At 35.8% G+C, this 25,022-nt stretch overlaps 1 pseudogene across 1 annotated transcript; it reads left to right on the top strand.

The window, feature by feature from the left end:
- The first annotated feature begins 314 nt into the window (after positions 1–314).
- On the top strand, positions 315–4,789 carry LOC306654177 (adenylosuccinate synthetase isozyme 2-like; annotated as a pseudogene). The gene is made up of 2 exons: positions 315–322; positions 2,579–4,789. The product of its transcript is annotated as an adenylosuccinate synthetase isozyme 2-like (transcript).
- Positions 4,790–25,022: the final 20,233 nt, after the last annotated feature.

Below are 25,022 nucleotides of genomic sequence, written 5' to 3'. Positions count from 1 at the left end.
AATTAGCCCACCTGACTCAAACAACTAGAAAACTAGGCAAACACAGATGAAGCAACTGTTTTACAGACATTAAACCACAAGCAGTGCAAAGCCAAGACACGTGAGAGAGAACAATTTAAGTCCTAGGGTAGCCCCAGCTTTCTGCCTGGAAAGCACATTTCAGGTCATGGAAAATAAACAGGGGCAGGGGGAAGTTTTGCAGATAAAGACAGTGACCTGAGTTGAGGAGCTGGAGACCACAGCCGAGAGTGTCTGAGAAGGCAGGGCTTTGTGAGGCAGTTTGTGTGTGTGTGTGTGTGTGTGTGCACGCAAGCATGCCCATGTACGTGTTACTGAGGATTAAACCCAGGGCCTTGTGCATGTTAGGTAAACACTCCAGTAACTGAGTTATATCCCTACCCTTATGAGGCAGTTTTCATGAGAGAAGAGAGCTGTGCAGAAAGGAAACTCCAGAAATCTGCTTCAGGGTGTCCCTTGAATCAATCTCTATGACATGGGCTAAACTACATCTGTATGGTTAAAAGGCTATTGGAGAGCTGTGAACTGCTTAATTCCAAGACGCACACTAGGCCTATCAGCAAAAGTAAACAATGAAAATTGATTCCTGGGAGCATCAAATTTAGAAATCAGAAAAAGTGGACCTTAATTAATTGAGATAAATGAACCCTAGACAATCCTAGAAAAACATAAAAAACAGATGATCAAATTGAGAAATGAAAATGCCTATCAGACAAACCATAATATTTCTTTTTAAGAAAAGCAACATGAAAATATTCCATCTTCAGCATCCTATCAAAACCTCCTAGTGATCTTAGTCATTTGAATCAAATTGAACTTTTAAAGCAGAAAATTATAATATATAAGAAGTTTTTTTAAAAAATCACTGGATAGCTAGATAATACATTGAGAAAGCTTTGGAGAACAGATAAAGAAATATGAAGCTGCATGAATAGGGAATAACCAAAATGTAATATAGAGAGAAAACACTGAAAAACAAGAGCCTCAGGGCTCAGTGAATAGTAACAAGTTATTCAACGTATCTCTGGAGTCCCAGAGAAGCCAACAGAAAAATATTTGAAAACATAGGGAATAAAGCTTTTCATTTGTATTTGAGGTAGATTTCTATCCTTGAATCCCAAAAGGATATATTTATTATGAATTAAATGTATCTCTAAAGTGTACTTTACAGAAAATATTTTTAGAGCATATACAATTAACAAACAGTAAATTCCACTCTTTCCCCAGATTTAGTGGTTCTGAATTTCCAGTATAAATATTATAGGCACTCAGACTCAAAGAAAGAGTAAACAGAATAAATAGTAAACAAACAATAAAACACCCAGATTTGGACTGGGGTAGTGGCTCAGTGGTGGAGCACTTGCCTAGCGTGTGTGAGGCTCTGGGTTTGTTCCTCAACACCACATAAAAATAAATTAAGATATTGCGTCCATCTACAACTAAAAGTATTAAAAAAAAAGTTCCAGAGAACCAACCAACATTATTACAATACCATATTCAAGAACTCAGAATAACAACTAAATGGATGCAGAAAAATAAAATAATAAAAATATAAATTATATATTGAAAGCAGTATTCAAATGAACACCATAATATTAATTAAAATGTGGCAAATATACTAAGATATAATAGATGCAAGATATAAAGTCTAAAGTTGTAATTTCTGAGAGAGCAAGCACATTAGGGTTAAGATAATATCCAGCTGAGAAGACCACAGAAACCTTCTTAAAACAGGTTCAAATAATTAATATTTGAATTAATTATTGAAAGACAGAGGAATTCAATAGACATATAGTTAATTTCTAAGCATGCATAAGTAGATGTAGTTTTTGAAATATTTTGAACTCACCTCCATGTACCAGAATAAACTTAAACATGTTATTGACTTATATTCATAATTAGAAAAAGGGGAAAACAGAAGACAAACTAATGTATTTAAGCATCTCTCTTGGATGAAGTAAATCAAAAGAATGCCATAAAATGTCTGAACTTATTCCTCAAAAAACATCCCCAACTTAGAAAAATATAACTTACAAAATACACCACACCAGTGATAATTTTTCAATGAATTTTAAGAAAAACTGCCTATCCAAATTTTAAAAAATCTATTAGCAAATTTTGTCACGATTTTGTGACAAAGGTGATTTTCATTTCGCAATGACGAAATCACCATAGCATGTTTGTTATTATCGTCTTATTTACAATTATGCTGAAGATTCCAGTCTTGAGCATTGAACTGCTTTCAGAAATAAACCAAATATAAGCTTTGAAAGTAAAGATTTGGGAAATAAGAAAATCTGAAAAATGTGCATGGTCATATATACATATGAAAGGGAAAGCTTAACCCCAACCTGAAGACGTTTTGCGGCCAAGATTTTTTTCTGGTGGCTCCTTCTCTCTCCGCAGGTGGCTGGCGGCCGCCCAGCAGCTCAGTGCGCGCTCCTCCCGCCGCTTCTCTTTCGGGCCGCTTCTCCTCACCGGAGCCAGGTCGTTGTCCAGACCAACCCGGCGGCTCCCGCTCTGCCCAGTGGTGACTGCGGCGGCTGTCCCGGGACGCCAGGAGGGAATCGGTGACTGCAGTGCTTGGCGCGCAGTGGGGCGACGACGAAGGCAGAGGAAAGGTGGGGGACCTGCTGGCGCGGGACGCAGACCTCGTGTGCCTCTGCCAGGGGGGAGATAATGCTGGCCTTGCAGCTGTTGGAGGTTCGGTGGAATATGATTTTCATCCTTTACCAAATGGAATAATTGATCTGAATGTTACTGCATTCCTTGGAAATGGTATGGGGATTCATTTACCTGGATTGTTTGAAGAAGCAGAGAAAATTGTTGAAAAAGTAGAAGGTCTGGAAGACTGAGAAAAGAGGCTTCTAGTATCTGATGGAGCTCATGTTGTATTTGATTTTTCATCAAGCAGCTGATGGTATCCAGGAACAACAGAGCCAAGAACAGGCAGGGAAAATTGGGGTCCCACACAAAAGGGCCTTGGCCCAGTTTATTCTTACAAAGTTTCTCCCAGGGGACTTGTGATGAGTGATCTTGTTTCTGACTTTGATGGCTTCTCTGAGAGGTTCAAAGTTCTAGCTACAAATCCATATATCCTACTTTGGAAATAGACATTGAAGGTGAACTGCAAAACCTCAAGGGTTATATGGAAAGGAGTAAACCAATGATGAGAGATGGGATTTATTTCCTATATGAGGCCCTCCATGGACCACCAAAGAAAATCTTCATAGAAGGTGCAAATGCAGAAGTGTTAGATATTGATTTGGATACTTACCCTTCTGTAACTTCTTCAAACTGTACTGTTGGAAGTGTTTGTACCGGTTTGGGTATACCACCTCCAAATGTTGGTGAAGTGTTCAGAGCTGTGAAAGCTTATACCACTGGAGTCGGTATAGGTGCCTTTCCAACAGAGCAAAACAATGAAATTGGAGAATTATTACAAACAAGGGGTAGGGAGTTTGGTGTGACTACCGGAAGGAAAAGAGGATGGGTCTGGTTGGAACTTATTTACTCAAATATGCTCCTAATGATCAATGGATTTAGTGCATTGGCCCTTACCAAGTTGGGTATTTTGAACATGTTTATGGAAATCAGAGTAGGAGTTGCTTACAAGTTAGATGGTGAAATTATACCTCATTTCCCAGCAAACCAATAAGTCTTAAATAAATTTGAAGTTTAATATAAAACTTTCCCTCCATGGGCTACAGACATATCAAATGCAAGAACATTTAAAGAACTACCTGTTAATGCACAAAATTATGTTTGAATTATTGAAGATGAGCTTCAAATTCCAGTTAAATGGATTGGAGTAGGTAAATCCAGAGAATCCATGACTCAACTGTATTAAGGATTTCCAGAAACACTCCTTGAGAGGGAGGAGACAAACTTTCTTAAATATTTCTTTATGACCTGCAACTTCAAGAACAGACATTGGTGTGAGTTTGCAGCCCTACAGTTGTTTTCAGTCTTTTTGGACAAATGGCTGTTGTGGAGACAGAGTTTAGCATATTCCAGTGTCAACTCTCCTCAGCTGTAATAATGGCCAAATCATTTGTGGCTCCTGCTGTTCATGGTGCCACATTTTCTTTCAATTTTTAGTAATAGTAAATCCATGTTGTCTGAAATCTAAAATAGTTACTTTCAATGAAGTTTTTCTTCATTATTGACATTGTGTGTTCTTGGTTTTATCATGGTAAGAACAATTAATGCAGTTTGGCACAAATATTTTTATATCTGATCATTCAGTTCTGTCATTGGAATCTTTGCTGTTAGAAAAAAGGATGAAGAGATAGGGTTCTGTAAACTTTTGCAATGATATAAATTCAGTTTAAGTTGTGAACTGTTTATTTTCTGCTGAAACCATTGCAAAATTGAGCTTTTGGTGGTGGGGAGAGAGGAGGAGCTTATTCATGGATCCTTTAATTTGTATAGAATACAACTTATTTCTCTCTATAAATTATTCAATACATTGAACATCTAATTAAATGTTAAAGAAAACATGTTTTCCCAAAACAAGCTTAATGTTAAGAAAAAGTAGTCATGAAAAGATATGTTGTGATATTTGGTGAACATTTTTTCTGGAGTGTGAGACATTAACTGAAATGTATCTTTCATTTTTTTAACATACCATTATTTCTAAGTCTAGTGGATTGATTTTTCAACATTGTGCCTATAAATATATTTACAAAATCATCTACAAGTGTGTAAGTGAACCCAAATTGTTGGCCATAATTTTGATCATGTCTTCATATTTCCTTTCTTGAAAAAAAAAAGATTATTTTGACAATTAGGTTTAACATACTATATTGCAGATTATCCTTCAATGAACTATTATATGTTTAAATTATGTGCCACATCAATAGCTGATTAAAAAGAACCAAATAATTCTAGTAAAAAAATTTGTCTTCATACTTTTTAAATACATGCAAACTAAGTTATAAATTAGAACAAACATTTTGTCACTACATACCAATTATCATTACTTATTATTTGAACATCCATTTCATTAAGTTGTTAAATAACTTACTACATACAATCTTAGTTCTTTCATAGTAATAAAGTTATACCATCATATTCTTTGTGTGCTTGATAGACATTTGTCTTATTTCCAATTTTCTTAGGTCACAAAAATATCTTGAGATAAACTTTGAAAATTTATCAATGGCAAGTCCTAGCATTGAAATTCCTTGGACAACTGGATGGGAAATACTGATTATCAATTCTCAACTACATTCCTGAATGGTCGAACACTTTCCCAATATCCAACTATCTTGTCATTCATAGCCAAATTATTTCTGAAGAGTTCATTGTTTATAAGAACAAATTTGTCCTCTTCTTTTGTTTCCTCTCACTAGTATCAGTTTTAGTATGAAGATTTAAAAGGTAACCAGTGTACAAAATGATTTTCCCTAGAAATTCATATTTAATGTGGTCTAGGAAAATGTGAATTTGAATAACTTTATTGCCTCATTATGCATATTTTGGGAAATATTTGAAAATCAAATGTTTTTCAGCAGTGGGATGATTCATTTTTCAGCTAATCTGGTATAACTCTGTGTTTATTTCCAGGGATTCCTAAAAGTCTGGTACTTATTTTTGGCCAAGATAAGAATGACTGTAATAATTAATGATTTATAATGTACTGTTTAAAATTAGTAAGTCTAAAGGTGACAGCATCAGCTTGTTTATTGATGACTTACACCAGGTGTCATTGGATAAATAGCCTGACTGGCTTACAATGACGAGTGAGGCATAACACACCCTGCTACAGATAATCTCTTCCACTGTCCCAAAACCAAGACCTTTAGAAACATACTGAACCTGTGTCCTAAGAAGAAATTGGGAAAACTGCAGCTGCAACCTGACACATGCCAGTCATTTTTTCACCTATGGATCAGTGTATCTTTATTAAACTCTCTTTTTTAATATTCTTCTCTGGCATCTTTTGGGTCTTTTTGATGTGTACTCATTGCAGATAGCTATTAGTATTCACTGTCCCCTCTTTAAAGGCACTTTAAATTACCTCCCAGGAGAACTGTTTTCTTTTGTGTACCCACAGATTCTACCTATGCATATCTCTATTTCAATGCTGCTACATTTTTCTGTGATTGAAGTTCACCTGTTTTCCTTGTTACATTATAAATACCTGAGGAGCACACAATTAGATTATCTTTTTTTTTCTTTTTTTTATTTTTATTTTTTTATTGTAAACAAATGGGATACATGTTGTTTCTCTGTTTGCACATGGCATAAAGGCATACCATTTGTGTAATCATAAATTTACATAGAGTAATGTTGTTTCATTCACTCTGTTATTTTTTCCCTTCCCCCCACCCCTCCCACCCCTCTTTACCCTCTATACAGTCTTTTTATTCCTACACACATTAAAAATTTTTAAATTGATTTTATTTGATTTTTTATTTATTTGCTTAAAAACAACATACACCATCAACCAATGAATTGCAAAGCATTTCTCTGTTCAAAATTCAAACTTTGTTTTTGTGTCCCTCCTGTTAGAATCACTTAACCTATTTCTTTTCTGAAGATTAGACATACCATTTGATCACAAATTTAATGAGTAAATAAATATGTAATTAAAAATTATATATCCTTATATATTATATAATATATAAAAATTATATATGTATATATAAATACCTATACATATATGTATATATAAATCATATACATTTATATAAATTATATAAATTTATATATGCACACATACACATATATATGTATATATGCACACACACATATGTATATATATATATGTGTGTGTATATATATATATATATATATATATTTATCTCCTTCCTGGTGCCTCTTGGAGAAGAGAAAAAGAACTCTGTGTGAATTATAAAAGGCAAAAATTTTAAAAACAGAGTGTGCTATGCAAGTCTTCTAAAGACTGAAGGTTGCCTATGATCTTAAGTGTTAAGGATGGGAAGTGATGGAAAGCAAGAGGGGACAAGAATAAACTGAATATCTCAAGCAATTAGAGAAGTGCAATATTTCAATTCATTTATATGATATGTACTAACCAAATAAGAGTAATTAAGATTTCCATCTTCTTCTAGTTACTTTGTTTAGGAGTGGCTTTTTCCTTGTTATTTATAAAATATATGATAAGTTATTGTGAACTGTATTTTCCCCACTGTTCTGTAGTCACTGGAACTTGTCACTTCTATGTAAATGCTTTTATTCAAGTTCTCACTACTCCCCTCCCCTCTTCCTAGTCTCTACAAATTGCTGTTATTTTCCCACTATTCCTATTTCAAAATTTTTTGAGACAGTGTCTCACTATGTTGTACAAGCTGGCCTCAAACTCCTAGACTTCAGTCCAAGTCCTGGGACTGCAGGCATGTGCCACCCCACCAGGCCCATCAAGTCCTTTTTTCAAACATTCACATGACAGGGAACTTGCGGCATTTTTTTTTTTTTTTTTTTTTTTTTTTTTTTTTTTTTTTTTTACTGTGTTTGTCTTATTTCACTTAACCAAATGTCCTCCAGTTCCATCCATGTTGCTGCGAATGATAGGAGATCATTTATTTTTCGTTTTTATAATTTGCTTTTAATTGTTTTGTAAAATAGATATCTTACCAAATTAGAACTAGGCATATTTCAACCACTGTACTTCAAGTTTTCATAGTTTAAACGTGGATCTGTTACACATCTCATTTCGTTGTGAAGTACTGTACACAGGGAACAAGTACTACTGCATGCCATGTCAAACTGCTGCTGTCACAGAATCAACAGAGCATTTCCTAATTTTCACTCATTGGTTGATGGTATATGTTCTATTCTTTGAGCGTCCAGAAAGAATAATTTCATCCTTTGTGAAAAGTTCAGGAGAGTCTAGGAATCAAGAGTGTCTAGGAATTTGTATTTGATTCGGAAGACTGGAACTGTCCTGCTGCAAATATTTCCTTGAATTTTAAGTAGTTTCTTCTCTCATCAAAATATTTTCTCCACTGCTGGCGGCAGCGGGCCTCGAAGGAGCTGCGGAGGCTCAGGCAGAGGCCGGAGTCCTGGCTTGGGGTCCAGGCACCTCCAGTGCTCTTTGCGGGGGCTCCAGCGCGCCTGCGGCTCAGCCGGGAAGCACAGCCGCCAGCTCCACTGGGCTCACCCACAGCTCTCCCAGGAACGGCTGGGTTATAATTTATTATTGCTGAATAATAGCCCCTTGTGAAGGTGCACGTTTCCTTTATCCACTGATGTTGCATTAATATCTTAGTTATCTTAGTTACGGTGAATAGAGCAACAACAGCCATGGTGTGCTTGTGCCTCTTTGATATGCTGATACTATTTCCTTTCCATATATACCCACGGGATAGCTGGATCGTATCGTAGGTCTATTTTTAGATTTTTTTTTTTTTTTTTTTTTTTTTTTTTTTTTTGCTGTGGTGGGGATCGAACTCAGGGACTTGTGCTTGCAGTGCAAGCACTCTACCGACTGAGCTATCTCCCCAGCCCTTATTTTTAGATTCTTGAAGATCCACCCCCATGCTGTTCTCCATAGTGATTGTAGGGATTTGTTTGTCTATTTCTGGTGATTGAACACAGGGGCAATTTACTACTAAGTTACAGTCACGACCTTTTTTTTTTTTTTTTTTTTTTTTTTTTCCCTAATTTTGAGACTTGGTCTCACTGAGTTGCTTAGGAACTTGCAAAGTTACTAAGGCTGGCCTTGAACTTGTGACCCAACTGCCTCAGCCTCCCAAGTCACTGGAATTACAGGCATGTGCCATCATGCCCAGCTTGGCTGTACTAATTTATATTTTCACTAACAATAATTGTTTTATACAATCACATTAAAGGTTTTCATGAAGTATGAATATATATGTGTGTGTATATATATATATATATATATATATATATAATGTCCTATAATTCTGGAAAAATGTTCTAGAAAAATAGCATATTTCATTTTTAGTCATTTAAACTTGTTACTTTTGTCCTAAATAAATTTTAAATACTTTGGAAAACATCAATTACCAAAGAACATTATTTTACTCAGAAAAGTAATCTTGTTTAAACTTATGTGTAGTATACCTTGCCATGTAACATTCCTATGTTATGTTATATATACTTACTACTCTTTATTATACTGCTCTATTTTTTGTTCCCTATATCCATATCAACTTCTTTATTTTTTGTAAATCACATAGGGTTTTTTTTTAAATACTAAGAAATCAAGAGTAAATAATCAGAGACTTAAATTTTATTTATTCAACCATTGAAGAAATGTGTTTGCAAATTGTGTTCATTAAAGAGTACTTTCTGTATACATTTTATTCTTTAGTTTAAAGATGATACAGTTTAGGCCAACAAAAGTACCAATTACCTTATCCAGGTTAAGAAATATGTTTAAAAATGGACTGTTATACATGTTTGCTTGTTCTCTTCTGTGTGATTTCATTAGTGAGATTTCCATCAATGTGGAAAATAATTTAATATGCAGAAACTGGATGAGCAGAGTAATATTTAAGCTTTTGCTTTTGCATTTGACCTTCCAAGACTATATAATTGTACAATATTTAAAATTAAATTAAAATTATAATGCGATTATTTATTTCTTATGCATAGGTCACACAATTTCTTGTGAGTTTTATAACTTTGACCATGCTACTTTTCTTAGGTCTTATCATTGCTACTCTTTCGAATGATTTTTTTTTTGTTTTTTTTTCTTTTTTTTTTTTTTATTGTAAACAAATGGGATACATGTTGTTTCTCTGTTTGTACATGGCATAAAGGCATACCATTTGTGTAATCATAAATTTACATAGAGTAATGTTGTTTGATTCATTCTGTTATTTTTTCCCTTCCCCCCACCCCTCCCACCCCTCTTTACCCTCTATACAGTACTTCCTTCCTCCATACTTGCCCCCCCCAACCCTAACTCTAACCCTAACACTAACCCTTCCCTCCCCCCCATTATGTGTCATCCTCCACTTATTAGCGATATCATTCGTCCTTTGGCTTTTTGAGATTGGCTTATCTCACTTAGCATGATATTCTCCAATTTCATCCATTTGCCTGCAAATGCCATAATTTTATCATTCTTTATGGCTGAGTAATATTCCATTGTATATATATACCACAGTTTCTTTATCCACTCATCAATTGAAGGGCATCTAGGTTGGTTCCACAGTCTGGCTATTGTGAATTGAGCAGCTATGAACATTGATGTGACTGTATCTCTGTAGTATGCTGATTTTAAGTCCTTGGGTATAGGCCAAGGAGTGGGATAGCTGGGTCAAATGGAGGGTCCATTCCAAGTTTTCTAAGGAATCTCCACACTGCTTTCCAGAGTGGCTGCACTAATTTGCAGCTCCACCAGCAATGTATGAGTGTACCTTTCTCCCCACATCCTCGCCAACACCTGTTGTTGCTCGTATTCTTGATAATCGCCATTCTAATTGGGGTGAGATGGAATCTTAGGGTGGTTTTGATTTGCATTTCTCTTATTACTAGAGATGTTGAACATTTTTCCATATGTTTGTTGATTGCTTGTAGATCTTCTTCTGTGAAGTGTCTATTCATTTCCTTAGCCCATTTGTCGACTGGATTATTTGAATTCTTGGAGTAGAGTTTTTTGAGTTCTTTATAGATTCTGGAGATTAGTGCTCTATCTGAAGTATGATTGGCAAAGATATTCTCCCACTCTGTAGGCTCTTTCTTCGCATTGCTGATAGTTTCCTTTGCTGAGAGAAAGCTTTTTAGTTTGAATCTATCCCAGTGGTTGATTCTAGCTTTTATTTCTTCTGCTATGGGAGTCCTGTTAAGGAAGTCTGATCCTAGACCAACAAGGTGAAGATTTGGACCTACTTTTTCTTCTATAATCTGCAGGGTCTCTGGTCTGATTCCGAGGTCCTTAATCCATTTTGAGTTTAGTTTCGTGCATGGTGAGAGATATGGGTTTAGTTTCATTCTGTTGCATATGGATTTCCAATTCTCCCAGCACCATTTGTTGAAGAGGCTATCTTTTCTCCATTGAATGATTTTTAAGAACTTTAGTTAATTAATTAACTTTTTTTTGTGGTGCTGAGGATCAAACCCAATGCCTCACATGTGCTGGGCAAGTGCTCTACCACTGAGACACAACCTCAGCCCCTTCAACTGTTCTTATTAGTGCATTTCAGTTATGCATATTAGTGGGGTTCATTTTGACCTAAGCATACATGCATGATATATAATCTACTCCACTTCAAACCCAGTACTTCCTCTTTCTCATCCCTCTGCCCTTCCCTTCCTCTATGTCTACTGGTCCTTCTATTTATTTATACTTTCCTTTTAATTTATTTTTTCTACTTTTAATATGATCTTTTAGAAATTATTTTGTGTCTTAGGCCATTGCTTGTATAGAATACCAATAGCACATCAAGAATTCTTTTTTTTTAAATTGTAAACAAATGGGATACATGTTGTTTCTCTGTTTGTACGTGGATTAAAGGCATACCATTTGTGTAATCATAAATTTACATAGGGTAATGTTGTTTGATTCATTCTGTTATTTTTTCCTTTCCCCACCCCTCCCACCCCTCTTTTCCCTCTATACAGTCCTTCCTTCCTCCATTCTTGCCACCCTCCTTAACCCTAACCCTAAACCTAACCCTAACCCTAACGCTAACTCCTCCAACCCCCCATTATATGTCATCATCCGCTTATCAGCGAGATCATTTGTCCTCTGGTTTTTTGAGATTGGCTTATCTCACTTAGCATGTTATTCTCCAATTTCATCCATTTGCCTGCAAATGCCATAATAAGAATTCTTTAATAGGACACCTGATACAGACTTAGAATTGAAAATCACAAAAATAAAAAGGTTGACTTTAATGTTCTGCTCACATCTTTCAAAAAATATCACAGTGAAGCTAAAAAGGGCTATCAAGAGTACTGACTTTTTATCATTGCAAAAAAACTTGGACAAAAGCTTTAGTTTCCTCCTTGAATAAAATTAACATGTCTACCAGCCAAGAAAAAGAAACCCAAGGAAGTAAATAGATATTAATAATGCTGAAAAGGAGATGCTTATCAAAACATGAACTCTAATGATTATTTTACACAGTTATCATCACTTTGATGTCCTCTAAATAACGATTTCATCTCTTCAAATAAGACCATGAATTTCAATATGAAGGATCAGACAATTAGTGCACCCAAACTAAAACCTGGACGTGGTATCTGCCAGTGGGCTGCTTGAGGGGAAAGGTTAAACAAATTGCACCTGTGCGCTATGATACTCAGCATGTGATACTGTTCCTGACTCAAGCACATGATGTGCAAATGCCTAGCAGCTCTTCATGATCTTATCTGGCACAGCTAAAACAGAGTAGCCATTTAAAGGTTTAACAGAGAGACGTGCTTCATAATCTTATGGCTGAGAACATTTCTATGAATATCTAAGATTCCTTTCATATATATATATGTATATATAAGTTATTGTGAATCTATCACTAAATTGTTTGAGAACAGGAGGATATTTCAGGAGCACAGACAAAAATTGCATTTGTTATAAACTAATGATCATATCATAATTCTACTAGACCCAGTATTTTACCTTTGTTTCTCCTAGTCTCCTAAATAACCAAAATATGCAAATAAGCAAGCAATAAAGAATTTACAGTTTAACTATTTTGAAGAAAATATTAGTAAGTTCTGCTTAAACATGAAATTGTCAACTAAAAGATGTTATATTTTCATACGTTTATTTCTGTTAGATGCCTCAAGGTTAATGTCTGTTATTTTTAACACATATTCTGATATTTATTTACATTCACTGCACTGTTAAACTAATTCTTATGAATTAGTAGTTAAAATTATGAATCTCTTAAAATTGTGATTTGTAGAGAAAGGCGAGATTTGATAATAATTTGGAACACAGTATAAAATCACCTTATACTTTATCTCTGCACTTTCTAAAAAATTTCTAAATATCTTCCAATAATGATATTTTATATTTGATTAGTGTCTAAATCTGGATGATGAAAAAAGCTTGACATGCATTATTAATCATCACAAAATGCCCATGAAGGCAAGAATATTAGCCTTGTTTTCAGATATTGATGTTTGACAACCTTTAGAACCTGGTTTAAAGTTAAAATAATGAGACACTTATGGGTATATTTGTCTCTTTATCCACCAAAGTATTTGCCTTATTAAAACATTAATATAAAATACAATAATTATACTTTCCCTTTGTATTAAAATTTATTATTTTATATGAGGTAAAAGTAAAAGTTGATAATCAAGATAAATTTATATATTATTACAGCTATCTTTCTGCCACATAAGCCTTTGCAAAGTGTTACTAATGAAATAAAAGGAACAAAATGATAAATTAAACTTTTTTATTTATATTGTTTATTGACATTACAAACAATATTTTAATCAGAAAGAGAATTGTCTCACAATTATCTTCATGTGGTTTTAATGAAATCAATACTATACTACTTTATAAAATTTTCTTAAAAAGTGCCTAATAATTTCAAATTTATTGGATGAAAATATTTATATTAATCTTTGCGAGGATGCTGAATAATTTGCCCTTGAATACAGAGACAAATAGCATCAGTCATGATTTTAGAAAGCCAGTCTGTCTAGCTTCATGGTTTCTTGCCACAAGTAACAACAGTATTCAAATAAAATAACTACAAAAATTTTAGTATATTCTTGCTTCTATTATAAATCTTTATATTTTTGTTGAATTTAAAAAGTTGAGAATAATTTGGAGGTGTTACTCTTTTGTTAATTCAACCAAGTAACGCCTATACATCATTCTGAGGGGGAAAATGATGAAAGGTGCTAGCCTAAGTGCTTTGGAAGTGAGTCTCTCAGAATAAAAACAAAAGAAACTGTATATATGGTCTGTACTATAAAAGATAAAATTGGTTCCCATAAAAGTACCAAGTAATTCTGAAAGCATTTTTCATCCATGCTGGAATAAAACAAATGGACAGAATATGGTTTTGAAAATAGCTTTCTCACTGTGGGAGTGGAAGGTTACACATAAGCAGGCAAGAGGCCCAAATGATCCTTGTAGTAATGGATTAATATTGGAGATATCATATGAGCTTTCTTTACCTAATTCAGATACAGATGATCACATACATTAATATTATAGACATACAAACTAACAAAGGTTAGTTTGTATATCTTTGTTTCCTGCTCTAATAAGACCCAGAAACAATGATGTTTGAGTAGCAACAAGTACTCCAAGCATCCAGATCTTGGCTTCTTCAATATCATTTCGCTTCCTGGCTAATTCCAGGACTGTGGTAGGCCATTAACAACATACTTGTGCAGTCTATTGCAATACCCAAAATTAAGGAAGTTCTCTCTCTGTCAAACTCCATATCTCTCTCTCTCTCTCTCTCTCTCTCTCTCTCTCTCACACACACACACACACACACACACACACTGATAGGAAATATGTCAAAGGAACACAGCAGCCAAATGAAAAAGTGACTGATAGCCACAGCTGGACAATTACAGCAACAAAATGGAAAAAAAAAAAAGTTTAATTGTAGACCAATGCATAAAATGTATATTCATGAGTCCAAACCAAGATAAATAAAACTTTTAATTAAAGTAGTAATATTGAAGAGTAGACAGCTCTCTTATTCAGAATAATCTGAAGCATTTTATGTAGGTACCCTGCTCTCTAGAATGTAGGATGTAACTATATAGTTGAATATGGTATGGACACAGCAACTATCTTCTTAAAATCATGCAACGATAGAATTTTAAGTATTTGGTAGATCTCCTTCAAGTTGTCAACTGTAAGCTGAAATTGAGAGTTAGCAAGACAGAACAAGGAAATAAATGGAAGGGAAGATATTCCAGATGGAAGACAGCTATATCTTTGTATCAGTTGAAAAAAGAACCAAAGCTCAAGAGCTCAGTACTTGAAGGAATCAAACAAATCAGAAGTTTGGATCTTTAAGAAACAACAAGTTCAAGAAGGTGCAGAAAGCTGAGCTGAGAAAAGTCCTGCAAGTGCAATGGACATTGAATTTGCTTTACAGTAGCAAAATGAGGCCATAAGTGAGTTTGGCACAGGAGAATTCATCTGATACAATTTTAGAGGAGCAGTAACTGCTCTTCACAGTATGAATTGCATTTTGAGAACCACTGGCCAAGAGAATAAAAGTGAACTTGCCTTCAATTCACAGGTAACTGAATGATGTATGTTGACCCTTTGTGTTTCTACTAGTCTTCTGATGCCTACTAAAGTTTGAGAAACACCGCTGTATGAGAACAGATAAGTAAAACATTTGAGATATCAGCATCACTCACTTGGATCAGTGCCACAGTGTTACATTGCATTCACCCTTGCTCCACTCTAGTCCATGCTGTGCAGATTAGCTAGAGTGTTCCTTTAAAATTACATCAGATGAATTCTGTGTAAAGCCAATTTATAGCATGATGTTGCTACTATAGTAACAATTCAATGCTCATTACACTTGTGAGACTTCTCAGCCCAGCTTCCTGCAAATTCTTGAACTATTCTTACTGTCTTTTCTTTTTGTAATCCAAACTTCTACTTTTTTTGTTCGATTAGGAAAAAAAAATACTGCCAGCTATTTTTGAATTTTGGATAAACAAGCAGTACATTTTTAGTCTTTGTCTCATGCATCGTATGTGTATTCTTATGCTGAAACAATTCTTGCTGTGTATTCCATCTTTGAATTTCATTTGGTCCTGTATTTTATTTGGTTACCCTGCAGTCCTGATGGACCCATGGCCAAGTCTTCTGAAAAGTACATTCGGAGGTGTGTTTCACTAAGAACTGCTAGACTGCTCTCCAAACAAAGGAATTTATTCCTCCCAGATCAATATGCAAGTATTCTTTTCTGTTATAATCTTAGTGATTCTTTATATCACAAGGTTGGTATTCCTACTGTTGTTTGAGTTGGCATTTTTTCATGCCAAACATTTAAATCTCTAATGTACATTAGACATCAATTCAACATTTTTATAAGAAAAGAACCTTTAATTATGAAGATATTGGTTATATTTTTAAAAGCAAATGACACATTTTATCCTGTAATATTTAATAAATCATTCTCCTAAGCACTCATGTGTCCATGATTAAATTTAGAAAAGTAAGCCTAAGGTACTATTGGTTGACTCTATGCATTCTCTCCCTGGAACAGGACATGCTGTTTGCAGAGTACAACAAGCATTATAGAATCAACATATTTGCACTGAGCTCATTTATTCCCAAGTCCCACAGGGTAATATGAGAGCCCAAATACCAAAAGAAGACCTTCATCTTTATAGGGTTTAATTTTTCATTTAATTTCTCATATCTTTACAGATGAGTATATATTTTCCCATTGTGACAAAGCCTTAAATATATTTATCTACTCAATCTCTTTCATTGATTCAATTTTAGTTTAAAATATAAATTTCTAGTAATATGTGTAGTTTTCTCATCATTCATTTACTATCCTTATATAGCTTTGTGTGTACTGTTGAATAATTGATTGATTTTAATTGTGAAACTTTGAGGACATTTCAATTTTTTTTTTGGACCTGGTATTGAACCCAGGGGTACTTGGACACTGAACCACATCCCCAGCCCTACTTTTTAAAATTTTTTTGCAGCCATATAATGTTTATAGTAGCTCAATTCACAATAGTTAAGCTATGGAACCAAACTAGATGCCATTCAACAGATGAATGGATAAGAAAAATGTAAAATAATGACTTCATGACTTTTGCCAATAAATAGATGGATCTGGAGACTATCATGCTAAGTGAAATAAACCAATCCCCAAAAAACAAAGGCCAGGTGTTCTGATATGCAGATGCTAATATGAAACAAGGGGGGGGGCAGTGGGAGGGAAGAACAGAAGTTCAGTGGATTAGACAAAAGGGGAATAATAGGAATAGGAAAGACGGTAGATTGAATCACACATACCTTTCTTACCTTCACATGTGAATACATGACCAGTGAAACTCCACATTGTGTACAACCACAAGAATAGGATCTTAAGTTATGCTTTGTGTATATATAATACGTCAAAATACACTCTACTGTCATGTGTATCTGAAAAGAACAAATAAAAACAAACGAGGAAAGGAACCTCAACATGGAACTTGCATGTTGCATGCCACTCTCAGGCCATGTCTTCCTTCTACTCTCTGGGCAGCAGGTACCCGAAGGCATGGCCTGGTACATGCTCCATGTGACTCCATGAGGGCCAGGTCAAGCTGTGCTATCTCTTGGTAATGGAGATGGTGGAGTATACCCTCAGAGATGGAGGGGGTTACACCTTCATGGTTGACTTTCAGAAGTTCATGCAACTCTTTTGAGTTATTTTCTTCTTCACTTTGCTGCTGGGTGACCTGAATTTGGTTCCCAGGAATGTCTCCACGGTGGGGGCAAAAGCTCTAGTCAAATGACATAAGCATGCTCCCACCCACCAGCAGCAGGAAGTGAATGGGTCAGTCAGCCCTGCAGACTGGTCCACAAAGCCCATCATCCCAGTGAGTGGACAGCAGCTGCTTGGGGGTACACAACTCACCCAGATCGCAGGGATGTGACCATCCTTTCCTACACCGAGTTTTTCAGAATCACTCTGGGTTTCCACAGATTTGATCAAACTTCAAGTTTTGAACTATGTAATTTGTCACTGGATTTTCAAACTTTTTATTTCTTCCTCCACCTTGTTCTTTCTCTCAGACCAGATGTGAGGTTCATAAAGACACAGATCACAGCACTTCTAGTTATGTATCTGCATGCTTTCAATAGTCTTGAACTGCAGTGGACACTCTATGAAAATGTTTCACTGAATGACAGACTAAATAGAATTAGTGTTTAGTTCATTTACTGAAATATAAAGAAATAGATCTTTTCTGAATGGATATTATCTGAGATATTAAATAATATAAAAACACAGGTGGCTGAAGACAAGGTCACCAAATCTCTGCACACCACCAGGGCTTGCCTTGCAGGGGGAGTTTCCTGGTGATGGTGGTTTTTCCTGGAGATGGTGGTTTAATGGTAGAGAAAAGGCAGGAGGTGGCCAGGGGCTCTTCTGCCTGGTGAGGGCAACGGTGGTGGGCATCTGTGATTCATGGCCTCCTTCCCTCTTTTCTGCGGTACCCCTCACCTCTCCCCACCACTGGGTTTAGCTTAGTTTTCACAGAGGTCTCGCACTTGGTTAGGCTTGAAGGCAGCAGCTGACTGGGCACAGGGACTGGTGGGAGCAGACAGTGAGCTCTTGAGGCTCTGTACTGAGTGCCTGCGGCTCTTCTGAGGTCGATGCCCTGGTGCTTGTGCTCCCCTTTCTCCCCCACCTCTCCGCCCCGGCTACCACCAGAACACATGGTGGCCCTCCTGCCATCCTGGAGCCCACTGGGAGGCGGCTCTGCTGTGTCATCACCATCCTCGTGCCTGAGTGCCACCTCATGAATGTTAAATTGCTCCACTAAGTCCAGCTCAGTTCCGGTCTTGTTCAAGTGGGTCTGGGGCACAGCAGCAATGCCCAGCTCCTCCATGCAGTCCACCACCTAATAGAAGGAGTTTTGGTCTGGCAATCCTTACAACGTCTTATTCACTAGAGTCACTGCATAAACCAGCAGCTCTGTGTCAGCTCCATCTTTTTCTTCCAGGATTTCTGTGATATTTGACCAGGGCTTAATGCCTCTTTTTGTGTCAACAGCAGAGACAGCCCGAGTGAGAAGAGGTGCATTGGACTCTGTGTACTCCACAAAGACCAGCAGCAGCTTCAGGGCAGTCCTCACCACCAGGCAGAACTTTGAGCCAACAAGAGTGTCCAGCCACTGAATGGTTTCATTGTGGTTTATTAGTCGGTTCATCCCATCCACACGCAACATAATCTGGCCCAAAGCCCTCAGGATGCAGTTCTGATAGTTCTGATCCGCCTGAGCTCCCACCTTGATCATACACGTCAGACCTTCAGCCATGACAAATTCTTGCACTAAATCCTTGTCATCCTGAAATATCTTCTTCAAGGATAAAAGGGTCCTTCTGAAATCTCGTCCAGTAGATTTGTACAGTTTTTCGACGCAGGCATGGACCCTCAGGACAACTGTGTCCTCGAGATGACGCTGTGCTTCTTGCCCCGCCCAGCGTCATCCTGGAAGCCTTCCAACACATCCAGCTGCTCTGCCAGTGCGGCCTCCAGGTCCAGGTAGGTGCCCTTGTGGGAGAGCTGCCGCGTAGAGTCGTCCAACTTGTGCGGCGCCCGCAGCAGCCCATGGACCCCAGCCTGCTGAGTGCTGAATGGGAGGTCCTCGCGAATGTGAAAAGCAGCGGCCGGCTGGGCTCAGGGAAGTTGGTGCTGTTGAAAGGAACCGTGTAGTTCAAGAACTGCACTGCACCTGGCAAGCCAGCGTGGCCATGATGCATCCCCACCGCGGGGGAACGCGGGGCCAGGGTCATTGCGGGCGCGGCCCAGGACGTCTGGTCGCTTGGTTTAGGGGAGGTCGCAGCTGCCGATCGCTGACTGGTGGGCTCGCAGGCTACAGAGCGCAGGGCTGCAGCCCGGGCTCTGGTTACTGGGGCCCCTGCCCTATTTTGTAACTTATTTAGTGACTGGGCCTCACCGAGTTGCTTAGCACCGCGCTGTTGCTGAGCTGGCTTTGAACTCCTGAGATCCTCCTACCCCAGCCTCCTGAGCCACTAGGATTACAGGCCTGCACCACTACACCTGACCTGTTTCAGTTTTTTTTAGTGTGACAACCTAGTCAGAAGAATTTTCATAAATCTTGCATTTTGAGTAATGTCTCTAAAATATGTGCCAAGAAATGTCATTGCTTGGTGATAAGGATTGTTATTTCATTGTTTCCAAATTGTTCTCCAAAGAAAGGTAAAACATTCTTAAAGTCCAGAGTCACATGTTTTCTCTCATCTGTGAAAGCTAGAACAAAATAAGCAGGAAAAGATAGCAGGGGCGGGGAGGTTGAATTTCGTGAAAATAGAAGGGAAATCAGTGGAGCAAAGGAAAGATTAATGAAGAGGGAAGAGGGATGGGAAAGGAGAGGAACTGTCAAATGAATTGACCTAATTATGCTGTGAACATATACGAGTATCAAAAAGTGAAGTTCACCTTTATGTATTTCTAAAAAGCACTAATAAAAAAATAAATAAATAGAAGGAAGACCAGTAGAGTAAAGAAAGGTGAATGGGACAGGGAGGAAGGAAGGGCAAGGGGAAGTTAAGGTGACATAGGTGGACAAACTATATTCCATGCATGTATAATTATGTCAGAATGAACTCCAATTTTATGTAGAACTATAATGCAATAATAAAACATTTTTTAAAAACAGAAGAGTAAAACATTCTTCCTGTTATTAATTTCTGGTCAGATTCTATCATATAGAACATATTTTGCATAATTTCAATTGTTTAACATTTAACTGTCAGATGTGTTCTACTTTAGGGAAAAATACTATGTGCACTTGAAAAGAGTGGGTATCATGCTCATTTGGTGTTGAGTGTTCTATTCATGCCATTGCATACAGATGGTAAATAAACTTTTAGACTTGTGAAAATTATTTTTCTTTCTCCTTCTGTTGAAATCTATGGCTATTCAGCCAGAATTAAGTGGTAAAATTAATTGTTATTAATAATTAAGCTCTAAAACCTTACCACATATTAGTCCCCTTTTTCTCCCCTCTTTCGGTGGTCGTTGTCAGATATGTGTCCATGTTTGCTTAAAGTGCATCATACAATGCTTCAATTATTCTTTCCCTTTCAATAATTACACATATTTTAAAAAAACTTAAATAGGAAAATATATCTACCCGGAGGTTTACTGTTTCTTCAAACATTTTAAATGTATTTTACTTTACTGTTGTATCATTAGACTCAACAATTTTTTTTTTAAGATCTAGAAGGATTTTTTGCCTTCAAGAAATTCTTACATTGTTGTCTTTATCTTGAATGTTTTAGTTTACCTGTAATATGTAGGTCTACAAATTCTGGAATATTATGATTAATATAATCTTCAAATTAATTTTTGTGCATAGCATCAGTTAAAGATCTAACGTGACCTTCATGTATGTTCAAATATGTTAGAAAATATTGATGATTCACCTTTACCAATTGTACTAAAATTGTCATCTTCATCATATTTAAGCATCTTACAAATGAACATTTATATGCTTTTCCTTTGTCCATTGATGAAATCATCTTCTAACCCCATACTAGAATTATTCATTACATTTTAATAATCAATCCTGATATTAAATGGAAAGTCTCCAAACTTTCCTACTTCTTCAGGAGTGTTTATATGTATGATTCTCACACTTCATAATTTCTCAGAATCACATCAAAATCTATTCTAAGAACTTTGAAATTTTGGTAAATGTAACTGAATTTGGAGATACATTTTAAGTGCATTCATATTTTACATTACTATCTCTTCTTTTCTAAGACCATAATATATATCTTCACTCATTTAGATATTTTTACTTTCAATATTTTTTAATTTTCTGAATGAAAATTTTTCATATATTGGTATTTTTGCAGCAGTTGATGACAAAATTTGGATATTTATTCCAACAATTAAGTCATTTAAAAAATATTTTATCTTCTTGGATCTTACACATTCCACCTATTTTTTTTTTCTTACTGACACTTATTATAACACCTGCTGTAATGCTGACTAGAAATTCTGATAGCTGGTATGCATGTCTTATTTTTTAATTCAATGGGAATATTTCTTCAAAAATATAGTTATAAATTATCTAGATAGGATTTATTAGATTAAGAAAATTCCTCTTTCTTGCTAAGAACTATTGATCTATGGACAATCATTAATATTACCAATTTTTTGGTCACTACTAAAATGACATGTGCGTGTGTGTGTATGAGTGTATGTGTGTATTTGTGTGTGTGTGTAGTTATTTAGTTAGATAATATTGGATTTATGTTGATAAGATTTTTGAAAGGTCTCAGATATTTGCCCTGCTTACTTGTTACTAATGCAGTGGTGATGGTCAAAGACCTTTCTGAGGGTACAGCAAGCCTTATGAAAACCATTATGAAAAATCAGTGTATTTGCACTAATCTCACTTGCTCCCAAGTTCCACAAGGTAATATGAGAGATCCAGAAAAATTCTAACTATGCAAAAAGTTTGTGTCACAAATTTAAAAGCAGAGAGTGGGCCCAGTCCTTTTTGATAAAGGAGCAAACCTGATGGTAAGTAGAATACAAGCCACTCCTGCCCCCATGGAAGGAGCATTCACATGGTGGCCATGCTGTAATTGCCTTGAATTTATATTGTCTTTGTGTCAGGATAGAACCATTTCTCACTGTCAGTAATTAGAAAAGCCTTGGATCCTGCTACATTCAGCAAAATATGTAGAGACACTAGGAAAGTATGGTGAATTCTCTTATGTATAGCTTGAACTGCTTATAATGACAAATGCTCTTGGGTGTATTTTGCTAATATGTTGTTCAGATTTTTGCAACTCTATTAATCACTGAGATTAGCTTTGAATCCCTATTTTACTATTTCGTATGGCATAGGTATTAAAATTAAATGATCTGATTATCCTCATAAAGTGAGTTGAGTTTTAATTTCCCTACTTGTATTTCCTGGTAGAAATGACATGAAATTGTAACAGCTCTTCTGATTGAAATTCTACATGACAATTTGCTCTTTCTTCTTCCTGTACTTTATTATATTTTAATATTGATAACTATAAATAATGTTTGTTAAGAAACATTTATCCTGTTTTTTGTTTAAAATATCAATCTGAAAGCATAATATATATGTACAAGTAGGGAAAATATTAATTTATAATACAGAAAATATTTTATAAGTTTATAATTATTTGATAGTGGCTCCCCTAACAAAGTTTACTTTTATTATCTACCTTATTTAGATAATTATTAGAAGGAGTTTTCTTTCAGTTGGATAAATAAAAACTTTATATGTAGATTATGTGAAGACCTAATATAATAGAAAACATAATAATATAATTATTTTACCTTTTAAGTTTTCAATATTCCACAAAGACAAGGAATGCTTTCTTTGGAAGAGGAAGCCATTTTCAAGAATTATTCCTAAGTTTTCAGAAGTTCATCACAATCATTGGAATATGTTTCATCTGTGCAACTTCTTGATTATCTTGAGAGTTTCTACACTGGCTTAACTGAGCATAGCTAAAAATAAAATGAAAAATCAAAATTATAAAAATAACGTGTTCATTTTATTTTTCTGAATGAAAAAACACTTTTAATAATACTTTGAGGAAATAATGGCCTATAATTATCAGGCCCATTTTATTTAGCTATTCATAATAGTAACTTCAAAAGCACATTGATATCAGTTACACAGAGCAGAAAATCAACTAGATTATTGAATTTCTCCAGATATGTAGATAGTTTTTCCTCTGGACAATTACTAACACAGTTTCTGAACCATAAATTCTCATAGAGTGCTAAGCAGCATAAGATTTATGGTTAAGATTTACTTCTAATAGTCCTCCATGATATTTATCATATGAGGTAAATACCTTGGGAAGTACTGTATTTTTTCATTTGTTTTCAGCAACACACACACCTGTGCACACACACCTGTGCATGCACATACACACACACATGCACAGTATGGAGGAAGGAGAACATTATGGTCAGTTTAAAAGTGACCCAGAGCTTGAGAATTACCATAACAATAAATTGATCCCCTAGATTATGCACCCAAGCCTCACAAAACACACAGTAATTATAAACTTCATTTTTACAGCTTTCATAGGACTGTTTTAGGATTGTACTTGCTAAAGACAACCCTCTAGTTGTATATTCAGATGTGCTGTTAAGGTCATGTACTAATCTCTCTTCATGACAACTTTCTCAAAGACCACTTGTTTGTACTTCTTGTTGCCATTCTGTTTATGGTGCAGAGGAAGAAATGGCAAGGAGGTTAGGAACAGCTCACCACAGGCAGGGAGGAAGTAGATGAAGGCAATGGCAAGTCAGAGTAGGAGCAGTGATGTGACCACGACGTCAACATTTAGTGTGAAATTGTCCCATGTCGGCCTCCCCAATCAAAAAAACCATGATCCTAGCCAGATTTGAACTTGTCTCAAGATATCTTTCTTCTTAGAATTACCACACAGTGCCAAAATCTGGAACAGTCATACAACACCACTACTTTAAGCATACACTTTTATATTACCAAATACATTGACTCTTCAGAGCCATTCTTAAAGGCCAGGCATAGTGGTAGACGCCTGTTATCCCAGACACTTGGGAGACTGAGGCTGGAGGGTAGAGAGTTCCACTTTGAGGCCAGACTTGGCAAATTATCAAGACAATGTCTTAAAAATAAACAAATAAATAAAAGTACTAGTGTGTTGCTCAATGGTAATCACCCCTAGGTTCAATCCCCACTATCATAAACAAAAATAAAAACAAGTTACTTTTTATAAATGTCTTCTAATATTGCTTGTGTCCAAGAAAGTTATTTTATATTATCTTTTCCTCCCAATTTGTAGAAATCTGTTTGATTACCCACTATGTGGTGAGGTTTTAAATACATTCCATATATGCTAGTAAAGAATATGCATTCCATAACTGTTCAATAGAATAATCTAGATGTACCCTTCAGAACATTCTATTGAATGTATGGTCCCAGAGTCTTATAGGTTTTCTGATTTTACTTGCAGGATATTTAGTTACTGTGAGGTACTAAAAGACACATCAGTTTCTACATGAAGGCATCTCAAATATAGATGATGATAGAGATAGATGGAAAGATAGATGATAGATAATAGAGAAATACATATGTAGATGTATGTATGCGTGTATAGATAGATTCTTTAACTGTTCCATATACTACAGCTGCCTATAAAAAGAAATTTATGCTTAGAATTATTTTTTGGCAGAGATCTAGGATCCTGAAAACTCAAATGTGCAATAATTGACCTCCAGTAGTAACAAGTTACAAGAAAATTTATACCAATACATGTCTTCTCCATTCTGTGTTTAAAATTTAATGCAATTTCCTTG

Source organism: Sciurus vulgaris, assembly GCF_902686455.1.
Source record: "Sciurus vulgaris genome assembly, chromosome: 1".
NCBI classification, from domain to species: domain Eukaryota; kingdom Metazoa; phylum Chordata; class Mammalia; order Rodentia; family Sciuridae; genus Sciurus; species Sciurus vulgaris.
The sequence above is the reverse complement of the archived record's forward strand: the minus strand, read 5'-3'. Positions and strand labels throughout refer to the sequence as shown.